The 24313-nt window shown below is 45.8% G+C and overlaps 1 protein-coding gene and 1 non-coding gene across 2 annotated transcripts in view; one reads left to right on the top strand and one right to left on the bottom strand.

The window, feature by feature from the left end:
* LOC119950556 (ectoderm-neural cortex protein 1-like) overlaps window positions 1-24313 on the top strand; it is a 41562-nt gene that overhangs the window by 1824 nt on the left and 15425 nt on the right. The window lies entirely within an intron of this gene.
* Window positions 6001-6138, bottom strand: LOC119920481. Its single transcript, XR_005448223.1, has one exon. It is a non-coding gene; the product is annotated as a small nucleolar RNA SNORA7 (small nucleolar RNA).

The following is a 24313-nucleotide window of genomic DNA, read 5'->3' as shown; positions in this document are numbered from 1 at the left end:
ATTTTGCAGAGAGAGAAAGAAAGGGAACAGCCACCGTTGCTTAACCTTTCTTTAAATGGAGAGCATTACTATATCATGGTAGACTTGCTCTATAGGGACAGGCAGTCCAGTGATTTTGTGATGAGAGCCTTCTCTCTGCATTTTCTGGCTTGTGAATGATTCCCCCAGCCTCTGTCCTTTGGGGAGGAGAGACAGAGGGACAGGGGATGTTTTTGTCAGTTTGGTCACTGTGTAATCTAATCATCATAAAGGGATATGAATATCATTCCACAGTGAAAACTATTTAACCTGGCCATGACCTCCTGAGACTTTTCCCCAATTTCCCATTTTCTGCCCCTTTTCATGCATTGTCGTATTTACTGAGCGCTTACTGGGTGCAGAGCACTGTACTAAGCACTTGGGAGAGTACAGTAGAACAATAGACATGTTCCTTGCCCACAATGACCCGACAGTCTAGAGGGGGCTCACTTAGTGACCTGAATCCCACCCTGAGCCTCAGGATGGGCAGGCCACCATCTTTGGGGATGATTCACTCTAATTAGGTGCTCTCAAAGGGGAGGTGTCAGGGTGGATAAATTGGGACCTGAGCCCCTCCACCATCCCTTCTCTTCTGGCCTGGGCCCCAATCACCCTAAAGTTTGGATGGGGAGGAATCAGAGACTAACTGGTTTTTGATGTCTTTGTCCAGAAATGCTCTGGGCATGTTACTCCCCTCCTCAAAAATCTCCAGTGGCTACCAATCGATCTGCGCATCAGGCAGAAACTCCTCACCCTCGGCTTCAAGGCTCTCCATCACCTCGCCCCCTCCTACCTCACCTCCCTTCTCTCCTCCTACAGCCCAGCTTGCACCCTCCGCTCCTCTGCCGCTAATCTCCTCACCGTGCCTCGTTCTCGCCTGTCCCGCCATCGACCCCCAGCCCACATCATCCCCCTGGCCTGGAATGCCCTCCCTCTGCCCATCCGCCAAGCTAGCTCTCTTCCCCCCTTCAAGGCCCTACTGAGAACTCAGCTCCTCCAGGAGGCCTTCCCAGACTGATCCCCTTCCTTCCTCTCCCCCTCGTCCCCCTCTCCACCCGCCCGTCTTACCTCCTTCCCTTCCCCACAGCACCTGTATATATGTATATATGTTTGTACATATTTATTACTCTATTTATTTATTTATTTATTTTACTTGTACATATCTATTCTATTTTATTTTGTTAATATGTTTGGTTTGTTCTCTGTCTCCCCCTTCTAGACTGTGAGCCCAATGTTGGGTAGGGACGGCCTCTATATGTTGCCAACTTGTACTTCCCAAGCGCTTAGTACAGTGCTCTGCACACTGTAAGCGCTCAATAAATATGATTGATTGATTGATTCTGACCTCAACTACAGGGTAAGTTTGGGCCGCCCCTTGGAGGTTGTGGTGAAAGTGACCTCAGAGATTGAGGTCAGAAGCGGGACATGTGGCATTGCTGAATGAGCAGCAGGGAAGGCATGGACATGACATAATAATAATAGCAGTTAACAATTATAATAATATCTATTAAGTGCTTATTATGTGCTAAACTCTGGGATATAGATACTATATACATAATAGAAGCGAAGCATTCATTCATTCAATGGTATTTATTGAGCACTTACTGTATGCAGAGCACTGTACTAAATGCTTGGGAAGTACAAGTCGGCAACATATAGATATGGACGGTCCCTACCCAACAACGGGCTCACAGTCTAGAAGGGGGAGACAGACAACAAAACAAAACATGTAGACAGATGTCAAAATCGTCAAAATCATGCTGTCAAAAGCAGCATGGCCTAGTGGAAAGAGCATGGGCCTGGGAGTCAGAGGCTTTAGGTTTTCATCCCGACTCTTCCACTTAGCTGCTGCATGACCTGGGGCAAGTCACTTCACTTCTCTGTGTCCTAGTTCCCTCATCTGCAAAATGGGGATTCCATACCTGTTCTTCCTCCCACCTTAGACTGTGAGCTCCATGTAGGATCTGATGATCTTGTATCTACCCCAGTGCTTAGTACAGTTCTTGGCACGTAGTAAGTGCTTAGCAAATACCATTATTATTATTATTATTATTATTTTGGATAGAGCCCCTGTTCCATACAGGGCTCACAGTCTAAGAGGGAGTGAGAACAGGCATTTTATCCCCTTTTTGCAGATGAGAAGCAGCATGGCTCAGTGGAAAGAGCACGGGCTTTGGAGTCAGAGGTCATGGGTTCAAATCCCGGCTCCGCCAATTGTCAGATGTGTAACTTTGGGCAAGTCACTTAACTTCTCTGGGCCTCAGTTCCCTCATTTGGAAAATGGGGATTAAGATTGTGAGCCCCACATGGGACAACCTGATCACCTTGTATCCCCCCAGCGCTTAGAACAGTGCTTTGCATTCATTCATTCAATCGTATTTATTGAGCGCTTACTGTGTGCAGAGCACTGTACTAAGCGCTTGGGAAGTACAAGTTGGCAACATATAGAGACGGTCCCTACCCAAAAGTGGGCTCACACATAGTAAGCGCTTAACAAATGCCATCGTTATTATTATTATGAGGAAAGTGAGGCCCAGAGAGGTCAAGTGACTTGTCCAACGTCACACAACAGGCAATTGGCTGATCGGGCACTAGAACCCAGGTGTCTGACTCCTAGTCCCAGTCATTTTCTACTAGGCCACACTGTCTCCCATGCAACCCTGGCCAAAGTGGGATGTAATTCGGGTGATGGAGGGAGTCACTGTAACTTAGCAAGCAGGCCTAAGCTTCCCAGGACTGTTTCTGTTTTAACTATTGTCTATGTAATGCTGCTTAACAGTCTCAGTTGCCTCATGGCTCCATCTGCAGGCCAATCAAGGCAAGAGAAGACCAAACCTAGGCATATAATTTTTAGGTGATAAATGCCCAAAGCAGGGGATAGCCCCAGGGATCCAATTTGTGATCATTCAATTAAATTCTCTGGGATCTTTGGGAGGGCAAATTGGGAAAGGGGGTAGGGCTGTATTGGCTAAAATGAGGAAAATGTACAGAGGAAGAAAGACAGAAAATGACAAGACAGAGACATGGAGAGGGCAGGAGAGAGATGGCTGGGGGGGGGCGGGGCGGGAGGAGGGGACGGGACATAAAAGAGGAATGAGGCAGATGGGGGTGACACAGCTACAGTGACAGCTACAGGCGCGTGAACTCAGGAAGAAGAAGGGAAATAGGTAAACAGTCCTGTCAGTAGAGTTCTCCACCCCCAAGAAGCAGCATGACCTGGTGGAAAGAGTAATAATAATAATATAGTATTTGTTAAATGCTTACTATGTGCCAAGCACTGTTCTAAGCGTTAGGGTAGATATAAGGTAATCAGATTGTCCCACGTGGAGCTCACAGTCTTAAGTCTTAATCTTAATAACAGTCTTAATTGTAAAATGGGGACGAAGACTGTGAGCCCCCCGTGGGACAACCTGATCACCTTGTAATCTCCCCAGTGCTTAGAACAGTGCTTTGCACATAGTAAGCACTTAATAAATGCAATCCCCATTTTCCAGATGAGGTAACTGAGGCACAGAGAAGTTAAGTGACTTGCCCAAAGTCACACAGCTGACAAGTGGCGGAGTCAGGATTAGAACAAGTACAGGTCTGGGTCTGGGTCAGAGGACCTGGGTTCTAATCCCAACTCTGCCACATACCCTCTGTGTGACCTTGTGCAAGTCACAAACCTTCTGTGTGCCTCACTTGCCTCATTTGTAAAATGGAAATGAAAAACTTGTTCTCCCTCTTAGACTGTAAGCCTCACAAGGAACAGGGACTGTGTCTGACCTGGCTATCTTGTATCTACTCCGGTGCTTAGCAAAATGCTGGGCACACAGATGCTGGCGGCAATGTCAGCCATCTGGCCACCCTTCGATGCCAGGGATGGTCCCTGGGATGGGAGAAGCAGTGTGGCTTAGTGGATAGAGCCCGGGCCTGGGAGTCAGAAGGACCTTGGTTCTAATTCCGGCTCTGCCTTGCCTGCTGTGCGACCATGGGCATGTCACTTCACTTCTCGGGGCCTCAGTTACCTCAACTGTAAAAGGGGGATTAAGAACGGGAGCTCCATGGGGGACAGGGAGTCTGTCCCACCTGATTAACTTGTAACTATGCTAGTGCTTGGCACATAATAAGGGCTTAACGAGCATCAAAGTTATTTTCTGTTTCCAGCCATGCCAGCACCATGCCTACAGTGACCGTTGCCACCATCGTTACCACCACAGCAGAGGGGTTCTGTTCTACCACCCCAGGCAAATGAGGGGCCAGAATGTGTCTGACCTTAGAGGTGACAGGACAGAACCCCAAGAAGCAACACAACTGATCACCTTAGTTAGATTCAACCTGCCCCTGTCTTCTCCTCTGAAATGTATTTTGTGTGGGCACATGGAGTCTGAGGTTTGGCCTGGAATAGATAGCACAGCCCCTAGGCTTGTGCTCCCAGAAATGCTGGCTGGTCCACACTAATAGTAATAATAATAATAATTGTGGTGTTTGTTAGGTACTGACTATGTGCCAGGCACCATACTTGGAAGCAGCATGGCTTAGGGTTAGAGCACGGGCTTGGGAGTCAGAAGGTTGTGGGTTTTAATTCCGGCTCTGCCAGTTGTCTGCTTTGTGACTTTGGGCAAGTCACTTCTGTTCTCTGGGCCTCTGTTCCCTCATTGGTAAAATGGGGATTAAGACTGTGAGCCCCATGTGGGACAGGGGCTGTGTCCAACATGATTTGCTTGCATCCACCCCAGTGCTTAGAACAGAGCATGGCACAAGCGTTTAACAAATACCAGAATTATTATTATTATTATTATTATTATTATTATTATTATTATTATTACTAAGCGTTGGGGTGGATACTTGTACATATCTATTCTATTTTATTTTGTTAGTATGTTTGGTTTTGTTCTCTGTCTCCCCCTTTTAGACTGTGAGCCCACTGTTGGGTAGGGACTGTCTCTATATGTTGCCAACTTGTACTTCCCAAGCGCTTAGTACAGTGCTCTGCACACAGTAAGCGCTCAATAAATACGATTGATGATGATGATGATGGATACAAGCAAATCAGGTTGAACACAGGTCCTGTCCCACGTGGGGCTCACAGTCTCAATCCCCATGCTGAGAAGTGGATAGAGCACGGGCCTGGGAGTCAGGAGGTCATAGATTCGAATCCCTCCTCCACCATGTGTAGGCTGTGTGACTTTGGGCTTCTCTGTGCCTCAGTTGCCTCATCTGTAAAGTAGGGATTGAGACTGTGAGCCCCACATGGGGCAGGGACTGTGTCCCACTCGATTTAGTTGTATCCACCCCAGCGCTTAGTACAATGCCTGGCACATAGTAAGCGCTTAACAAATACCACAGTTATTACTAGTATTTTACAGATGAGAGAACTGGGGCTCAGAGAAGTGAAGTGACTTGCCCAAGGTCACACAGCAGATAAGTGGTAGAGCCAAGATTAGAACCCTTGACCTTGTGAGTCCCAGGCTGGTGCTCTGTCCACTATGCCAATCACTCCTTACCTACCCAACTCTCTGTACATTAACCAGAAACCCGCTTAGCCTTCTCAGGATGGCGTACATTCCATAGGGCCTGAGTAGGGTTGCTGGAAGCTCCATCTGGCCTTCCCTTGTATTGCTGGACAACATCCAATTGGTGGCATTTATTGAGCATTTAAATGTATGCAGAGCACTGTATTGTTTGGGAGAGGACAGCACAATGGAGTGGGGAGACACGATCTCTACCTCAAAGGAGCTTACAGTCTACAGGGGGGAGATGGACGTTAAAATAGATTCTTGCCTTATGCCGTCAAATCGTCGCTGACCCATAGTGATGCCATGGACGCATCTCTCCCAGAACGCCCCACCTCCATCTGCAATTGTTCTGGTAGTGAATCCATAGAGTTTTCTTGGTAAGAATACGGAAGTGGTTTGCCATCGCCTCCTTCCGCACAGTGAACTCAAGTCTCCACTCTCGACTCTCTTCCATGTTGCTGCTACCCAGCATAGGGGAGTTTTGACTTGTAGCAAATTGCCTTCCACTTGCTAGCCACTGCCCAAGCTAGGAATGGAATGGATATGCTTCTACTTGACTCTCCCTCCCATAGTCAAGACTGGTAGAGTACTGGAAACTCTCCAGGTGCGACCCTGAGGGGTAAAATAGATTAGGGATAGAGGAAATAGTAGGAAATCAACAAGAAAGAAAGAATGGGAAGCAATCAGGATACAAAGCCTTATTGAAGGCACTTTTCCTCCAAGAGACCTTCCCTGACTAAGCCCTCCTTTCCTCTTCTCCCACTCCCTTCTGTGCCACTCTGACTTGCTCCCTTTATTCATCCCCCCCAGCCCCACAGCACTTTATGTCTATATCTGTAATTTTATTCATTTATATTAATGTCTGTCTCCCTCTCTAGACTGTAAGCTTATTGTGGAAAGTGTCTTATTTTGTTATATTGTACTCTCCCAAGAGTTTAGTACAGCGCTCTACACACAGTAAGAACTCAATAAATACGATGAACTGACTGACAACTGAAGTGCTGCAGAGCCAGTGGGTCAGAGGCCTTTGGGGCCCCCCTCCCCATTCTCTCTCATTTTCCCTACCAGGAGAGGGGCAGAGATGTACCTCCTTGGGCCTGATAGAAAGTCATGGGTTCTAATCCCGACTCCACCACCTGTCTGCTGTGTGACCTTGGGCAAGTTACTTAACTTTTCTGTGCCTTAATTCCCTCATCTGTAAAATGGGGATTAAGACTGTGAGCTCTGTGTGGGACAGGGACTGTGTCCACCCCAATTATCTTGTATCTACCCCAGTGCTTAGAACTGTGCTCCGCACACAGTAAGCACTTAACAAATACCATTATTATTATTATTATTGTTATTATTATTATCCTAGCTCCCCTGCAGGGATGTCCCATGAGGTAGCAGTGGTCGGGTGGGCCAATCTCCACCCTGGAGCCCTAGAGAAAGGGCATGGAAGGTGTCCCCATATACCTCTTTAAGACAATCTTCCCCCATCTCTCAGCCTGTCTCACAAACCTATAACCTTGGCATTATCCTCGACTCGTCTTTCTCATGCAACCCACGTATTCAATGTCACCAAATTATCTCCATTCTACCTTCACAACATCGCTAAAATCTGCCCTTTCCTCTCCATCGACATTGCTATTCCACTGACCCAAGCACTTAGCTTATCCTATCCCACCTTTACTGCATCTTTCGCCTCTCCCTTCTCCAGTCCATACTTCACTCTGCTGCCTGCATCAGTTTTGCTAAAAAAAACCATTCAGTCCAGGTGTCCCCACTCCTCAATAACTTCCAATGGTCGTTCATCTACCTCCATGTCAAACAAACTCCTTACCATTGGTTTAAAAGCACTCAATCAGTTCACCTCTTCCTAAGTTACTTCCCCCACCGCCTACTCACTTCGCTCTTCTAATATCAGCTTACTCACTGTGCCTCACTTTCATCTAACCTCTTTCCCACATCCTCCTTCTGGCCTGGAACTCCCTCCCCCTCCTTATTCCCCAGATCACCAGTCTCCGCACCTTCAAAGCTTTATTCATTCATTTGTTCGTTCATTCAATCATATTTATTGAGCACTTACTGTGTGCGGAGCCCTGTACTAATCGTTTGGGACCTTAGTACAATCAACAGACACATTCCCTGCCCACATTCCCTGGGATCTCTTCCCAAAGCCTCCGACCATCTTGCACCAGTCCAAAACCAAAAACAAACCCAAACCCAGAAATCTTGGCAAGTCACTTACCCTCTCTTGGCCTCAGTTCCCTCAGTGTAAAATGGGGTTTAAATACCTGTTCTCTCTCCCACTTAGGCTCCGAGGCCAATGTGGGATGGGGATTGTATCCAACCTGAAGATCTTGTATCTACCCCAGAGAAGGAGCATGGCTCAGTGGAAAGAGCACGGGCTTTGGAGTCAGAGGTCATAGGTTCGAATCCCGACTCCACAACGTTTGCTGTGTGACCTTGGGCAAGTCACTTAACCTCTCTGAGCCTCAGTTACCTCATCTGTAAAATGTGGATTAAGACTGTGAGCCCCACGTGGGACAACTTCATCACCTTGTATCCCCCCCCAGCGCTTAGAACAGTGCTCTGCACATAGTAAGCACTTAACAAATGCTATCATTATTATTATTATTACCCCAGGATTTACCACAGGGCTTGTCACATAGTAAGCACTTAATACTATAATGATTAACAAATACCGTAACAATTGTGGTATTTGTTAAGCAGTTGCTAAGTGCCAAGCACTGTGCTAAGCTCGAGGGGAGATATAAAATAAATCAGGTTGGACACGGTCCCTGTCTCACATGGTGATCACAGTCTAAGTAGGAGGGAGTAGTATTTAATCCCCATTTTACAGATGAGGAAACTGAAGCTCTTACCCAAGGTCACACACCAGCAAGCGGCAGAGTCGGAATTAGAACCCAAGTCCTCTGACTCTAAGGCCCCTGCTCTTTCCACTAGGCCACACTGCTTCACTAGTATTGTTGTTATTATTATTATAAGAATAAATGGGAAGTAAGTCTTCTATATTTTTCTACATTGGCCAGACCTTTATTAGAGGTCCCCACATTATTTAAAAAATCCTTAAATAATTTGAAGAGAACCAAGAGAGGGACTTCAAATACGAGAAAAGGTGGACATGATTAGAGTTGTTGAGCCTGTAGAAGAGACGACTAAGACTGATAATAATTCTCCAAATATATGAAGGATCTTTATGAAAAGGAGGCTGACCAATTGGTTCTCCATCTCCACTTAGGCTCAAACAAGAGAAAATTGGTTCAAATTGCAGGAAGAGAGAATTCCTGATAGTCAAAGTGGTTAAATGTGGAATGGGCTACTCTGGGAGGTTGGGAAATCTTCTTCAGTAGATCTTTTTTTAAAGGAAAAGGATAAATACCTTTCTGCCTTGGAAGGAGTATTCATGCGCCTGCCTGGAGACAGGAGGTTTGACCAGATGACCTCTTGATGACCTTTCTAGCTTTTGTGTTCTATATTAGCAAGGGTGTTTTGGCCCTTGGTTTTGGCTTGGCTGAAAAAAAAGCCGAACCGTTAACTCTGCAGTCAAATATGCAGTCAGAGGCCAACTTTTCTTACTTCAGTGTTTCTGAATTTTGTTTTAAAAATATTTGAGTTAATGTTAACCATTCAGAGGAGCATATCACAGGGATATTAAGGAGTAGATGATACTAGTAAAATGGAAAATAGAAAAAACTAGTATGCCTGATTAGTGTGACTGATGACCTCCAAATTTCAAACTCCCCCTCTAGAATGCAAGCTCATTGTGAGCAAGGAACTTGTCTACCAACTCTGTTGTATTGTACTCTCCCAAGTGCTTAGTCAGTGGAAAGAATGCGGGCTTGGGAGTCAGAGGTCATGGGTTCAAATCCCGGCTCCGCCAAAATTGTCAGCTGTGTGACTTCGGGCAAGTCACTTAACTTCTCTGTGCCTCAATTCCCTCATCTGGAAAATGGGGATTAAGACTGTGAGCCCCATGTGGGATAACCTGATTACCATGTATCTCCCCCAGCGCTTAGAACAGTGCTTGGCACATAGTAAGTGCTTAACAAATACCAAAATTATTATTATTATTATAGTGCTCTGCACACAGTAAGTGCTCAAAGCAGCATGGCCTAGTGGATAGAGCACGGGCCTGAGAGGCAGAAGGTCATGGGTTCTAATCCTGGCTCTGTCACTCGTCGGCTATGTGACCTTATACTTCTCTTAAGATTGGGGTTCTAATTCCAACTGTGGCTCATGGATGATTATTTGACTGTAGGCAAATCACTTAACTCTTCAATTTCCTCATCTGCAAAATGTGGATTCCATACCTGTAACTTCCTTCTTAGACGGAGAGCCCCCATCCCCCTGCCCCGCCTCACATTCCACCACCTCTTTCTCCCTAATCTCCTCCTCCCAGCTACTCCTACCCGCTTCCTCCACCTCCCCATCTCCTCCACACCTCCCCCTGCCTCTTTCCTCCACCTCCTTCTCCCCCATCTCCTTCCTCCTCTACACTTAGCCCCTTCCTCCCACTTCCTCCTTGCCTCACTTCTGCCTCCCCATTTCCTTTCCATCCATGGAGAAGCAGTGTGGCTCAGTGGAAAGAACACGGGCTTTGGAGTCAGAGGTCAGGGGTTCAAATCCCGGCTCCACCAATTGTCAGCTGTGTAACTTTGGGCAAGTCACTTCACTTCTCTGTGCCTCAGTTACCTCATCTGTAAAATGGGGATTAAGACTATGAGCCCCCTGTGGGACAACCTGATCTCCTTGCAATCTCCCCAGTGCTTAGAACAGTGCTTTGCACATAATAAGAGCTTAATAAATGCCATCATTATTATTATTATTATTATTGTTACCTTGGGCAAGTGACTTCACTTCTCTGTGCCTCAGTTTCCTCATCTGTAAAATGGGGATGAAGACTGTAAGCCCTATGTGGGATAGGGACTGTGTCCAACCTGACAATCTTGTATCTACCCCAGCGCTTAGAACAGTGCCTGGCACATAGTAAAACCTTAACAAATACCACTGTTATTAATAAGTACCACGGATTGATTGATGGTTGGATTCTAACTGACCATGTGGCGTTTGCAGTAATGTCCACCAGATGGCAGCATTGGAAGCACCCAAACTTAGGCATTACTTTATAGTTGGGCCAATATGCTTATTGTATTTTTAAAAAAAGGTCATTTTTTGGTCATCATTTCACTGAAAAGTGATGAAGCTAATAATGAGGGTGGAATTATAGTTCCCTTTGAGAGGTTTCACTCACCCAAAGGACACTGTCCAATCTTTAAAGTCACTGCTGGACTGTAAGCTCATTGTGGCAGGAAACATGCCTAACCAACTCTCTTGTACTCTCCCAAGTGCTTAGTTCAGTGCCCTTCATACAGTAAGCACTCAATAAATATGATTGATTGAATGCCTCTGGGTCATGGGAATGAAGAAAAGGCCACACCTCTTGGTGGTTTGAATACTTAGTGGAAGCAGCACAGCATAGTAGACAGAGCATGAGCCTGGGACTCAGAAGGTTCTAATCCCGGCTCCACTACGTGTCTGCTGCGTGGCCTTAGGCAAGTGACTTCCACTTCTCTGTGCCTCAGTTCCCTCATCCGTAAAATGGGGACTAAGCCCTGTGTAGGACAGGGACTAAGTCCGATCCAATTTGCTTGTATTGACCCCAGTGCTTAGTACAGTGCCTGGCACATAGTAAGTGCTTAACAAATACCAGAATTATTATTATTATTATTATTATTATTATTATTACTTTGAGTGTGTCTTATTTGTCCCCCCTGCTTGGATAAACTGCTGTTTGTGGCCATCTAGCAAGCAGCTCCAAGAAGTTTCACTCTATTTCATTATTGTCTCCCCTTCAAGTCCCCCATCACAGACCCCTTGCTCACTCCCTCCCCCCTGCCTGGAACTCCCTCCCCTTTCATATCCTACAGACCACCACTCTCCCCATCTTCAAAACCCTTCTGAAGTTCCAGCTCTGATTAATCTCTTATCTCTCCACTTTCTACCCCCCAAATGCCACTTCAGCCCTTCTGGGCCACCTAAAGCCTAAGCAATTAAAGTACTGATGGGGGTCATGAGTGCTTATATGCTGGATTACTTCCTCCTATCTGCGATATATTTCAGCGCAAGTCCCTCCCCTGGAAGACTGCCAACTCCTTGAGGGGAGGGATCGTGTGTACTGATTTCTGTTATATTTTCCCAAGCCATTCATACAGTACTCTGCACCCACTCAGTAACTGCTATTGATTGATCCTGAAGCAAGCCCAGGTGCTGTTTTGTACTGGCTACACAGCTAGGCCCACACGGAGGGTGGAGCCCAGGGCCTCCAGAAGGAGCAAAGGGCATTATGGGAGGGATGGTGGCTCAGCTTCTCTTCTCTGTGCTTGGGTCAGAAACTCCTGGAATTGCCTCAATTAAACTCTCCAAAAGGCTCACACCCATGCAATGCCAAAGCTATCTACTCCTGGCTGGCACAAGCCTGACCTTTCCCCTAGCCTTAACAGCCAAAGCTTGTGAAAATGCCAGGGCCTTCCACCTTCCACGCTCCTTCACTTAATTCAATCGTATTAATTGAGCGCATACTGTGTGCAGACATTCCCTGCCCCTAATGAGTTTACAGTCTGTGGGGAATGTTTCCCAGTGAGAGCACCTCAAAGTAACTCAGGTAAATTGCCATCACTCATCCCATTGAAAGTTTACTTCCCTTGGCCTCCTCTCCATCCTGCCACCCCTGAACCACCCTATAGCCCTGCTGGCAACCAGAGCAAAATCAAAAGACTAGGAATTCAAGACCAGTCACAAAATGCAAACCTTCCCTGGTGGTATCCTTTCTCCCTGAGCTTGAGTTTAGGTTCTTCAAGCTTTTGTTAATTCATTAATTCATTCAATGGTATTTATTGAGTGCTTACTGTGTGCAAAGCACTGTACTAAGCACTTGGGAGAGTACAATATAACAGCAAGCAGATATATTCCTGCCCACAGTGAGCTCGCAGTCTAGAGGGGGAGACAGACATTAATATAAATAAATAAATTACAGATATATACATATGTGCAGTGGGTATGGGAAGGAGGATGAATGAAGGAGCAAGTAAGAGCTGTGCAGAAGGAAGTAGGAGAAGAGGAGAGGAGGGCTTAGTTAGGAAAGGCCTCCTGGAGGAGATGTGCCTTCAATAAGGCTTTGAAGGAGGGGAGAGTCATTGTCTGTCTGATATTAGGAGGGAGGGCGTTCCAGGCCAGAGGCAGGATGTGGGCGAGAGGTCAGAGGTGAGATAGATGAGGTCGAGGTACACTGAGAAGGTTAGCTTTAGAGGAACAAAGTGTGCCGGCTGGGTTGTAGCAGGAGAGCAGTGAGGTGAGGTAGGTGGGGGCGAGGTGATTAAGTGCTTTAAAGCCAATGGTGAGGAGTTTTTGTTTGATGTGGAGGTGGATGGGCAATCACTGGAATTTTCTGAAAAGTGGGGAAACGTGGTCTGAACATTTCTGAAGGAAGATGATTCAGGCAGCAGAATGGAGTAAGGACTGGAGTGGGGAGAGACAGGAGGCAGGGAGGTCAGCAAGGAGGCTGATACAATAATCAAGGTGGGATAGGCTAAGTGCTTGCATTAATACTGTAACAGTTTGGACAGAGACAAAGGAGTGGATTTTGGTGATGTTGTGAAGGTAGAACTGACAGGATTTAGTTTTTGCTTGATTTGTAGGTTGACAGGCAGCCACTGAAGATTTTTGAGGAGGGGAGTTATATGCCCAGAGCGTTTCTGCACAAAGATGATCCAGGCAGCAGTGTGAAGTATAGATTGAAGTGGGGAGAGACAGGAGGACAGGAGATCAGAGAGGAGGCTGATACAGTAATCCAGTTGTGATACAAAGAGAGATTGAACCAGCAAGGTAGCGGTTTGGTCGGAGAGGAAAGGGTGGATCTTGGCATGGGGCTCTCAGTCTCAATTCCCATTTTATAGATGAGATAACTGAGGCACAGAGAACTGAAGTGACTTACCCAAGGTCACAGAGAAGACAAGTAGCAGAGCCGGGTTTAGAACCTATGTCCTTCTGACTCCCAGGCCCGTGCTCTATCCGCTACGCCATGTGGCTCTCTGTCTGAACTTCAAGAAGGCCGAAATTCTGCTCTCCTAACCACAGTACCCAACAGCTTTTATTGTATTTTATTTTTGCATTTATCTCCATCCTCATCTTTTACGTCGATTGCATGTCCTTTTCAAGAGGCCTGTCCCCATTTAAAAGTCCAGTTCAGATCTTACAGTTCACATATTTTAGAGCTATTGGCGCAAAGCTCGAATTTTAGCTCCAAAAGCTCCAGTCCCTCTCGTGGGGTGTTGATTAGAACATGCTGTTTGTTCAGAAAGTGGTAAAAATCCAGAAGGGCTCTCTTGATGAGTTGGTGGGAGGGGAGGGGAGGGGAGGAGGGAGGAAGTGTTCTTTTTTCAACTCTTAGTTATGTCCATATGGTGGCAGCAACGCAGCTTAGATTTCAGTCTTTTTGAAGCAGGCAAACAGAACAGGATGTATAATTCGTTTTGAAAAATTTTCCGGAGTTGACCGGAATCAAAATTGAATTTCAGCATGAGGCAAATTTGGAAGAGGGATTCAGGCCTGAAGACAAAAAAAAAACAACCTCAAAAGGATGAGAAGACCTGGGTCAGTAGCAGGAAAGGGAGAGAAGGGGAAGGGGTGAGTCTTACGGTACAATCGTTGAGTTAAGTTATTGTGCATGTGGAGGAGCCAAGTGGCCTAGTGGAACGAGTCTGGGCTTGGGAGTAATAATAATAATAATAATAATAATAATGGTATTTATTAAGCGCTTACTATGTGCCAAGCACTGTTCCAAGTGCTGGGGTAGATACAAGGTAATGAGGTTGTCCCATGTGGGGTTCACAGTCTTAATCCCCATTTTACAGATGAGGCAACTGAGGCACAGAGAAGTTAAGCTGACAAGTGGCAGAGCAGGATTCAAACCCACAACCTCTGATTCCCAAGCCCGTGCTCTTTCCACTAAGCCATGCTGACCTGGGTTCTAATCCTGTCCCTGCCAGTTATCTGCCATGTGACCTTGGGCAAGTCACTTAGCTTCTCTGGGCCTCAGTTTCCTCAAATGTAAAATGGGGATTCAATGCTCGTTTTCCCTCTTATTAAGACTGTGAGCCCCATGCGGGACAGGGACGGTGTCCGATCCAAAATACTTGTGTCTACCCCAACACTTTTTTTTATGGTATTTGTTAAGCGCTTACTATGTGCCAAGCACTGTTGTAAGAGCTGGAGATAAAAATAATAATAATGTTGGTATTTGTTAAGCACTTACTATGTGCCAAACACTGTTCTAAGCACTGGGGCAGATGCAAGGTAATCAGGTTGACCCACATGGGGCTTACAGTCTCAATCCCCATTTTACAGATGAGGTCACTGAGGCACAGAGAAGTTAAGCGACTTGCCCAAGGTCACACAGCTAAGTGATGGAGTTGGCATTAGAACCCATGACCTCGGACTCCCAAGTCTGTGCTCTTTCCACTAATCCAGTAGATACAAAACAATCAGGTGGGACACAGTCCAGGTCCCACATGGGGCTTACAGTTTTAATCCCCATTTTACAGATGAGGTAACAGGCACAGAGAAGTTAAGTGACTTGCCCTAGGCCACACAGCAGACAGGTGAAGGAGCCAGTATTAGAACCCAGGTCCTTCTGACTCCCAGGCTTGTGTTCCATCCACTAGGCCATGCTGTTCTCTAGAACAGTGCTTGGCACAGAGTGTTTAACAAATGCCATCATTATTACAGTACTCTGCACACAGTAAGTGCGACTGAATGAATGAAAGGTCGTCTGTTGATTATTTTCCCAATGAGCGGATCACATCAGGACTTGAAAATGAAAGTCCTCAGACTGTCAATGTGTTTCCACCCCTAATTTAGAGCTATTCAAATCTGATGCTTTCTGGTCTTCACATAACTGTCTGTCAGTTACTCATCCAGGCCTCATGACGGTAGTATTAGCTACTGCAAGGAACAGATAGCTCATCACTTCCTGGAACTGCCATAGTCTTATTCTACCATCCAAGTCCTCACCAGTCCCTGGCGACTGAGCTGTGAGTGAGCCCATTGTTGGGTAGTGACCGTCTCTATATGTTGCCGACTTGTACTTCCCAAGCACTTAGTACAGTGCTTTGCACACAGTAAGCGCTCAATAAATATGATTGAATGAACGAATGAATGAGTCTCTCCCTATAAACCTGGTCTCAGTGGGGTTTTGAATTTTGTTTTATAATTCAGGAGGCATTTTACAAATCAGCTGACCACTGGTGCTCAAACCTTTTTTTTGTTGTTGTTTTCTGCTTCATGCAATGGACAAGGAGGGTACAAAGAATGAAAGTCAGAGTCCTTTGATGTGCTTGACCTAAGCAAGCAAGAGGATATAAAATAAGGAGGTGAATTTGATGCTAAAATGTCAGCAGGCATGGATAGGATCCCTAGCCCCAGGCCTCACCCCACCCCACTTAGGCTTCCTTCTTAAGGATCTTAAATCTTGGTCTTTCATGTAGTCAGCCCCAGGGAAACCAAACAGTCATATCCCTTAGCTTTAATAACTCCTATCATCCAAGAACATCAAAGTGGTGGTGAAATTTGAACTTTGGTTTGATCCAAAAAAACCTCAGCACTCCAGGATTGTGACAGGTAATTTCCTGAGTCGAGACCTAGCTAGAGCTGACTCTTCTGTTCAGCTCAGCAAAGAGGTATGATAATTTTCCCACAACTATGTCAAGGGTGTGACCACCCAGAAAGGGAATAATGGATGGTGAAGAAAAGAGGGAGCAGATTGAAGAGCCCGGTTTTGAGGGCCAGACATTCTCTGCAGAGGGTAATTGTTGGCTCCGGTTAATGGATTTCTTAATCCAAATCAGTGGAGTGATTTGGGGTCAGGGACAACTTCCTGCTCAGTGAGCATTTTAGTCTGTAGTTGGACCATTTCAAAGCTGGGCCTGGGAGTCAGAAGGACCTGGGTTCTAATCCCAGCTCGAACACTTGTCTGCTGTGTGACCTTGGGCAAGTCACTTTTTAGAGAAGCAGCGTGGCTTAGTGGAAAGAGCATGGACTTGGGAGTCAGAGGTTGTGGGTTCTAATCCCGGGTCCGCCATTTATCAGCTGTGTGACTTTGGTCAAATCACTTACCTTCTGTGTGTCTCAGTTACCCCATCTGTAAAATGGGGATTATGACTGTGAGCCCTACGTGGGACAACCTGATTACCTTGTATCTACGCCAGCACTTAGAACAGTGCTTGGCACATAGTAAATGCTTAACAAATACCATTATTATTATTATTATTACTTTACTTCTCTGTGCCTCAGTTACCTCATCTGTAAAATGGGGATTAAGATTGTGAGCCCCATGTGGAACTATGTGCAACCTAATTAGTTTGTATCTACCTCAGCACTTAGAACAGCACTTGACACATAGTGTTTAACAAATACCATCATTAAAGACCAAAAGCTTTGGCTCCATCCAGCCCAATCCAAGGTGACCAGGGCTTGGGTCTGACCCAACCCCACCTTTGAGTTCCATCCCAGCCAGAAAGAGACCTGACCAGATTTTGGAGGGGTGCGGGGATAGGAAGCAGCATGGCCTAGTGGATACAGTGCGGGCCTGGGAGTCAAAGGGATCTGGGTTCTAATCCTAGCTCCACCACTTGACTGCTGTGTGACGCTGGGCAAGTCACTTCACTTCTCTAGGCCTCAATTCCTTCATTTGTAAAATGGGGATTAAGACTGTGAGCCCTCTGTGGGACAGGGACTGTGTCCAACCTTATTATCCTGTATCTACCCCAGCACTTAGAACAGTGTCTGGCAACTAGTAAGTGCTTAACAAATACCATAATTATTCATTATTATTATTAAGTAGCAGGAGCCAGGGCTATGAGGCCATGGCCAGCCTGAGCTGCCAGTGGAAATCAGAACAGACTACAGTGGTCCAGAGGGTGGAGTGCTGGGCTGGTCTTCTGAGGAGAGGGCAGGGCAGATGGAAGATGAAGCAAGAGGGTCCTAGAGAAGCTAGGACAGGCAGTGGGGGGAATGAGGACCCCACAGTAAGTCAATAGGAGCTAGCAGAAATGAGAACACAGTCTAGTGGAAAAAGCATCGTCTAGTGCCTCTGGGAGACAGAGGACATGGGTTCTAATCCCGACTCTGTCTGCTACGTGACCTTGGGCAAATCACTTTACTTCTCTGGGCCTCAGTTACCTCATATGTAAAATGGGGATTAAGACTGTGAGCCCCTTGTGAGACAGTGACTATGTCTAACCTGACAAATGCTACAATTATTATTATTATTGTTGATAATAATATTGCCAAATTGTACTTTCCAAGTGCTTAGTACAGTGCTCTGCACACAGTAAGCGCTCAATAAATATGACTGATTGATTGATTGAATGAATGAATAATAATCAATCAGCCCCATCTGGGACAGGGACTATATCCAACCTGATTAACTTGTATCTGCCCCAGTGCTTAGAACAGTGCTTGACACATAATAAGCATGTCCTAGTGGGTAAAACATGGGCCTGGGAGTCAGAACGAGCTGAGTTCTAATCCTGCTTCTGCTACTTGTCTGCTGTGCAACCTTGGGGAAGCCACTTCTCTTCTCTGTACCTCAATTCCCTTGGCTGTAACATGGGGATTAAGACTGTGAGCCCCGTGTGGGACACAGACCATGTCCAACCTGATTAGCTTGTATCTAACCCAGTGCTTGCCGAATTGTACTTTCCAAGAGCTTAGTACAGTACTTTGCACAAAGTAATCGCTCAATAAATATGATTGAATGAATGAATGATTGAATGAATGAATGAACAGTGCCTGGCAGATAGTAAGCACCTAACAAATACCAAAAAAAACCAACCAAAAAAATTCTCCCAAATAAATACCATAATTCTAATAATGATCACCATCATCGTCATCATCAATGGTATTTATTGAGCACTTCCTGTTTGCTGAGTACTTGCTAGGCAGAGAAGCAGAGTGGCTCTGGAAAGAGCATGGGCTTGGAAGTCAGAGGTCATGGGTTCAAATCCTGCCTCCACCGCTTGTCAGCTGTGTGACTTTGGGGAAGTCACTTAATCAATCAATCAATCAATCGTATTTATTGAGCGCTTACTGTGTGCAAAGTACTTACTACTGTGTACTAAGCGCTTGGGAAGTCCAAGTTGGCAACATATAGAGACAGTCCCTACCCAACAGTGGGCTCACAGTCTAAAAGGGGGAGGCAGAGAACAAAACCAAACATACTAACAAAATAAAATAAATAGAATAGATATGTACAAGTAAAATAAATAAATAAATAGAGTAATAAATATGTACAAACATATATACATATATACAGGTGCTGTGGGGAAGGGAAGGAGGTAAGATGGGGGGATGGAAAGGGGGACGAGGGGGAGAGGAGGGAAGGGGCTCAGTCTGGGAAGGCCTCCTGGAGGAGGTGAGCTCTCAGTAGGGCCTTGAATGGAGGAAGAGAGCTAGCTTGGCGGATGGGCAGAGGGAGGGCATTCCAGGCCCGGGGGATGACGTGGGCCGGGGGTCGACGGCGGGACAGGCGAGAACGAGGTACAGTGAGGAGATTAGCGGTGGAGGAGCGGAGGTTGCGGGCTGGGCAGTAGAAGGAGAGAAGGGAGGTGAGGTAGGAGGGGGCGAGGTGATGGAGAGCCTTGAAGCCCAGGGTGAGGAGTTTCTGCCTGATGTGCAGATTGATTGGTAGCCACTTGAGATTTTTGAGGAGGGGAGTAATATGCCCAGAGCGTTTCTGGACAAAGACAATCCGGGCAGCAGCATGAAGTATGGATTGAAGTGGGGAGAGACACAAGGATGGGAGATCAGAGAGAAGGCTGATGCAGTAGTCCAGACGGGATAGGATGAGAGCTTGAAGGAGCAGGGTAGCAGTATGGATGGAGAGGAAAGGGCAGATCTTGGCAATGTTGCGGAGCTGTGACCAGCAGGTTTTGGTGATGGCTTGGATGTGAGGGGTGAAAGAGAGAGCGGAGTCGAGGATGACACCAAGGTTGCGGGCTTGTGAGACGGGAAGGATGGTAGTGCCGTCAACAGAGATGGGAAAGTCAGGGAGAGGGCAGGGTTTGGGAGGGAAGACAAGGAGTTCAGTCTTGGACATGTTGAGTTTTAGGTGGCGGGCAGACATCCAGATGGAGATGTCCTGAAGGCAGGAGGAGATGTGAGCCTGGAGAGAGGGGGAGAGAGCAGGGGCAGAGATGTAGATCTGGGTGTCATCAGCGTAGAGATGATAGTTGAAGCCGTGGGAGCGAATGAGGTCACCAAGGGAGTGCGTGTAGATTAACTTCTCTGTGCCTCAGTTACCTCATCTGTAAAATGGGGATTAAGATTGTGAGCCCCATGTGGGACAACCTGATCACCTTGTACCCTCTCCAGCCCTTAGAACAGTGCTTTGCACATAGTAAGTGCTTAACAAATACCAAAATTATTATTATTATTATTATTTGAGAGAATACAATACAGTAGAGTTGGTAGACATGTTCCCTGCCCACAAGGAGCTTACAGTCTGGAGGGGGAGACAGATGGGAAAATCAATTAGAGAAAAGAGAAATGGGAGAGTAAAAGGATATGGATATAAGTGCTGTGGGGCTTGGGGGAGGGTTGAATATCAAGTGCTTAAGAGGTCCAGACCCAAGGGCAGAGACAAGGAAGAAAGTAGAAGGAAGGGTGAAGGCCTTTTGGAGGAGTGTTAAAAGGCCTTTTGGAGGAGTGTTAAAAGGCCTAACCTGGGAGCTCATTCTAGGACTTGGATGAAGTTTTTCTTTATCTGAGTGTTACAAAGGTCATCCTAAAATAGTTCATCAACTACTCAGGAGTCTTTTAAAATACAACTCCATTATTTCCCCTCCTCCCTGATGGCTCTCCTCCATTGTTCTTTTTATTGCTCCTAGCCCATCTTCCCATCTCCCCCAATACAAACAACTCTGAATTGTTGTTTTCCCCTAAAATGTGAAGCCTAATAGCTATTTTCCTCTGCAGTTCTGTTTTCAAAACATCATTCAGCCTTTCACTTTGCACAGTGCTTGGAAAAGAGTCAGGGCTTTACAGATACCACAGTGAATTAATGATCCAATAAGTCTTGGACAGGTTTTTCTACTCTGCCTCTGACTTTCCTATTTTCTCTTCCCTTCATTTCTCCATGCATTCCAAGCATATCCCATATAGCATCTTTCTGTCTCCCCACCCTCACCCCCAATCAATTCATTATCTTTAAATTAACAAAAGTTTCTTTGATTTCCTCTTCCCTACATCCTTCCCATCCGTCTCAATGTGGCTGCTTCTTTCACATTTCTTTATTATAAAGTCTCTTTTCTTTGAGCATACAGTCGGACCTCATTATTGGCCAGTGCATTATTCTCTTGGCGGTTTCTCAGCCACAGCTGCCTGTTCCTGTTTCCTGTTCCCCTTCTCCTTTTCAACAGTGAAAAGTCTTCCCACCACTTTTCCCACTGTGGGAGGCATGTCTTAACCCTCTCTCCCCTGGTCACTTTCATTGCACCTTTCAGGAAGTGCAAATGCATATAAATGAAACCATAAAACCATAAAACCCTTCCAGATTAATCATTTCCAATCCCTTCTCCTTCTCATCCCGTCATTATTTGTCTTTTCACAATGTCAATCCCCTGTTCCTACAGGACATTAAAAAAGGCCTTAACCAGCCACTATCAGATTCTCAGGCGTTATCCATACAAAACATACATGTGAAAACATGGGGATTAAAAATGGCTCAACCGCTCTTCACCCTGCGCTCTGGTGGTAAGTGCCACAGTTCCCACGGTTTTATTCTTTCTTCATACTTCCTCCTGTTTTCTACCCCAGTTGTCTTTCACATCATTCCATCGTACCTTAGACTGTGAAGCCCATGTGGAACAGGGACTGTGTGTGATCTGATTATTCATTCATTCATTCAATCATATTTATTGAGCGCTTACTGTGTGCACAGCACTGTACTAAGTGCTTGGAAAGTACAATTCAGCAACAAATAGAGACAATCCCTACCCAACAACAGGCTCACAGTCCTTGTATCTATCCCAGTGCTCAACACAGTGTTTGGCACATAGAAAGCACTCAACTATTATCATCATCATTATTAATAATAAAATCAATATTATGATGATGATGATGATAATAATAATGGTATTTGTTAAGCGCTTACTATGTGTCAAGCACTGTTCTAAGCACTGGGGTAGATACAAGGTAATCAGGTTGTCCCATGTGGGGCTCACAGTCTTAATCAGAGAAGCAGCGTGGCTCAGTGGAAAGAGCATGGGCTTTGGAGTCAGAGGTCATGGGTTTGAAGCCCAGCTCTGCCACATGTCTGCTGTGTGACCTTGGGCAAGTCACTTAACTTCTCTGAGCTTCAGTTACCTCATCTATAAAATGTGGATTAAGATTGTGAGCCCCACGTGGGACAACTTGATCACCTTGTATCCCCCCCAGTGCTTAGAACAGTGCTTTGCACATAGTAAGTGCTTAACAAATGCCATTATTATTATTATTATTATCATTAATCCCCATTTTACAGATGAGGTAACTGAGGCACAAAGAAGTTAAATGGCTTGCCCAATGTCACCCAGCAGACAGTGGCGGAGCCGAGATTAGAATCCACGTCATCTGACTCCCAAGCCCATGCTCTTTCCACTAAACCATGCTGCTTCTCCCTTGCCAAGTGAACCTCCTTCTGTTTTTAGCCTATTCATTAATTCAATCATATTTATTGAGCACTTACTGTGTGCGGAGCACTGTACTAAGCGCTTGGGAGAGTACAATACATTGATAAACAGTCTACTGCTTGGCTTTTTGGATTGCTGTCCCTCCCAGCTTATTACTGGTGATCCTTTGCCATCAACAGCATGGTCTAGTGAATAGAGCACGGTCCTGGGAGTCAGAAGGACCTGGGTTCTAATAGCCGACTCCGCCACTTGTCTGCTGTGTGACCTTGGGCAAATCACTTCACTTATCTGTACCTCATCTGCAAAATGGGGATTAAGACTGTGAGCCCTATGTGGAACAAAGACTGTGTCCAACTGGATTATCTTGTACTTACCTCAGCGCTTAGTACAGTGCCTGGCGCATAGTAAATGCTTAACAAATAAAGGAATTATTATTAACTAGAAGAAGCACCCAACTTCTTGCACCTCTACTATTATTATAAATAGACTGTTCCTGGCTCCACCTGGCATCTTTTCCTACCATCCTCTAGACTGTGAGCCCGTTGTTGGGTAGGGATTGTCTCTATTTGTTGCCGAATTGTACTTCCCAAGTGCTTAGTACAGTGCTCTGCATACATTAACCGCTCAATAAATATGATTGAATGAATGAATCCTCCGCTTCGCCCATGACAATACTTACAGTGATACTCCACATTCTTTGATCAAGGGTAGAGGGGTGGACTGAATGGACCCCCCCCGCCCCACCTTTCAACCCTCCTTCTCCCCTCTCCCAACCTCAACCTCCACTCCAATCTACTATTTTCCTTGGGGTCGCTCATTCAATCAACCAGTGGTATTTACTGAGCTCTGACGGTGTGCAGAGCACTGTACTGAGCACTTGGAGGAGGACAGTACAGCAGAGTTGCTCATAATGTATCACTTTTATAGCTCTTCGGCTCCACTGAGGGACAACATAGGCCTCCAGAACTTTCAGTAGAAAGCCTTGGCTCACTGTTGAAAGCTTTCTCCTTGTCCAAGTTTAGGAGATACCCATTCCAGCTAATTTCTTCCTCAAGATTTCCCTCACAAGCACCACGGAATCCATAATCTTTCTTCCTCTTCAACATTTCTCTAACCTTCTATGCATCAGCTCATCTGCCACAATCTCCAACCTCCTTCGCAGCATGATTCCATAGATCTTGAAGCAGCATGGCCTAGTGGAAAGAGGAGCATGGACCTGGGAGACAGAGGACCTGAGTTTTGATCCTGGCTCTGCCACTTCCCTGCCATGTGACCTTGGACAAGTCACTTCGTTTCTCTGCGCCTCAGTTCCCTCATATGGAGATTCAATCCCTGTTCTCCCTCCTACTTAGACTGTGAGCCCTCTGAGGGACCTGATTATCTTGTATCTACCCCAGCACTTAGTACAGTGCTTGGCACATAGTAAACACTTACCAAATACCATTATTATTATCATCATCTTTGAACTGGAATTTAAAATGAGGGCTCATTAAGCCTCCAATTCTTAATATCCTCTTTTTTCCCTTCTCTTATTCAGCAGAGTGAGGTTCCTTTTGGCTCATTGTTTTGACCATCTTGCTCTCCGTTATGAGATCAATATCAATCAATCAATCCTGTTTATTGAGTGCTTACCGTGTGCAGACCACTTGGGAGAGAACACATATAGTAAGCGCTTAACAAATACCACAGTGATTATTATTACATGATGACTTGAGAAAATCGGATGGGGTCCAAAGATCGGCAGTCTCTGTAGGGGAAATGGGACAGATTTGCGGGGAGGAGATGCGTGGGAGGGAAGGTAGGTGAGAAGGTTATGGTCGGATAGAGGGATTTCAGAGTTCATTCATTCAGTCATTCAATCGTATTTATTGAGCGCTTACTGTGTGCAGAGCACTGTACTAAGCACTTGGGAAGTACAAGTTGGCAACATATAGAGACGGTCCCTACCCAACAGCGGGCTCACAGTCTACAAGGGGGAGACAGACAACAAAACAACATATATTAACAAAATAAAATAAATAGAATAGTAAATATGTACAAGTAAAATAAATAGAGTAATAAATCTGT

This window comes from Tachyglossus aculeatus, chromosome X1 (genome assembly GCF_015852505.1).
Source record: "Tachyglossus aculeatus isolate mTacAcu1 chromosome X1, mTacAcu1.pri, whole genome shotgun sequence".
NCBI lineage: Eukaryota > Metazoa > Chordata > Mammalia > Monotremata > Tachyglossidae > Tachyglossus > Tachyglossus aculeatus.
The sequence above is the reverse complement of the archived record's forward strand: the minus strand, read 5'-3'. Positions and strand labels throughout refer to the sequence as shown.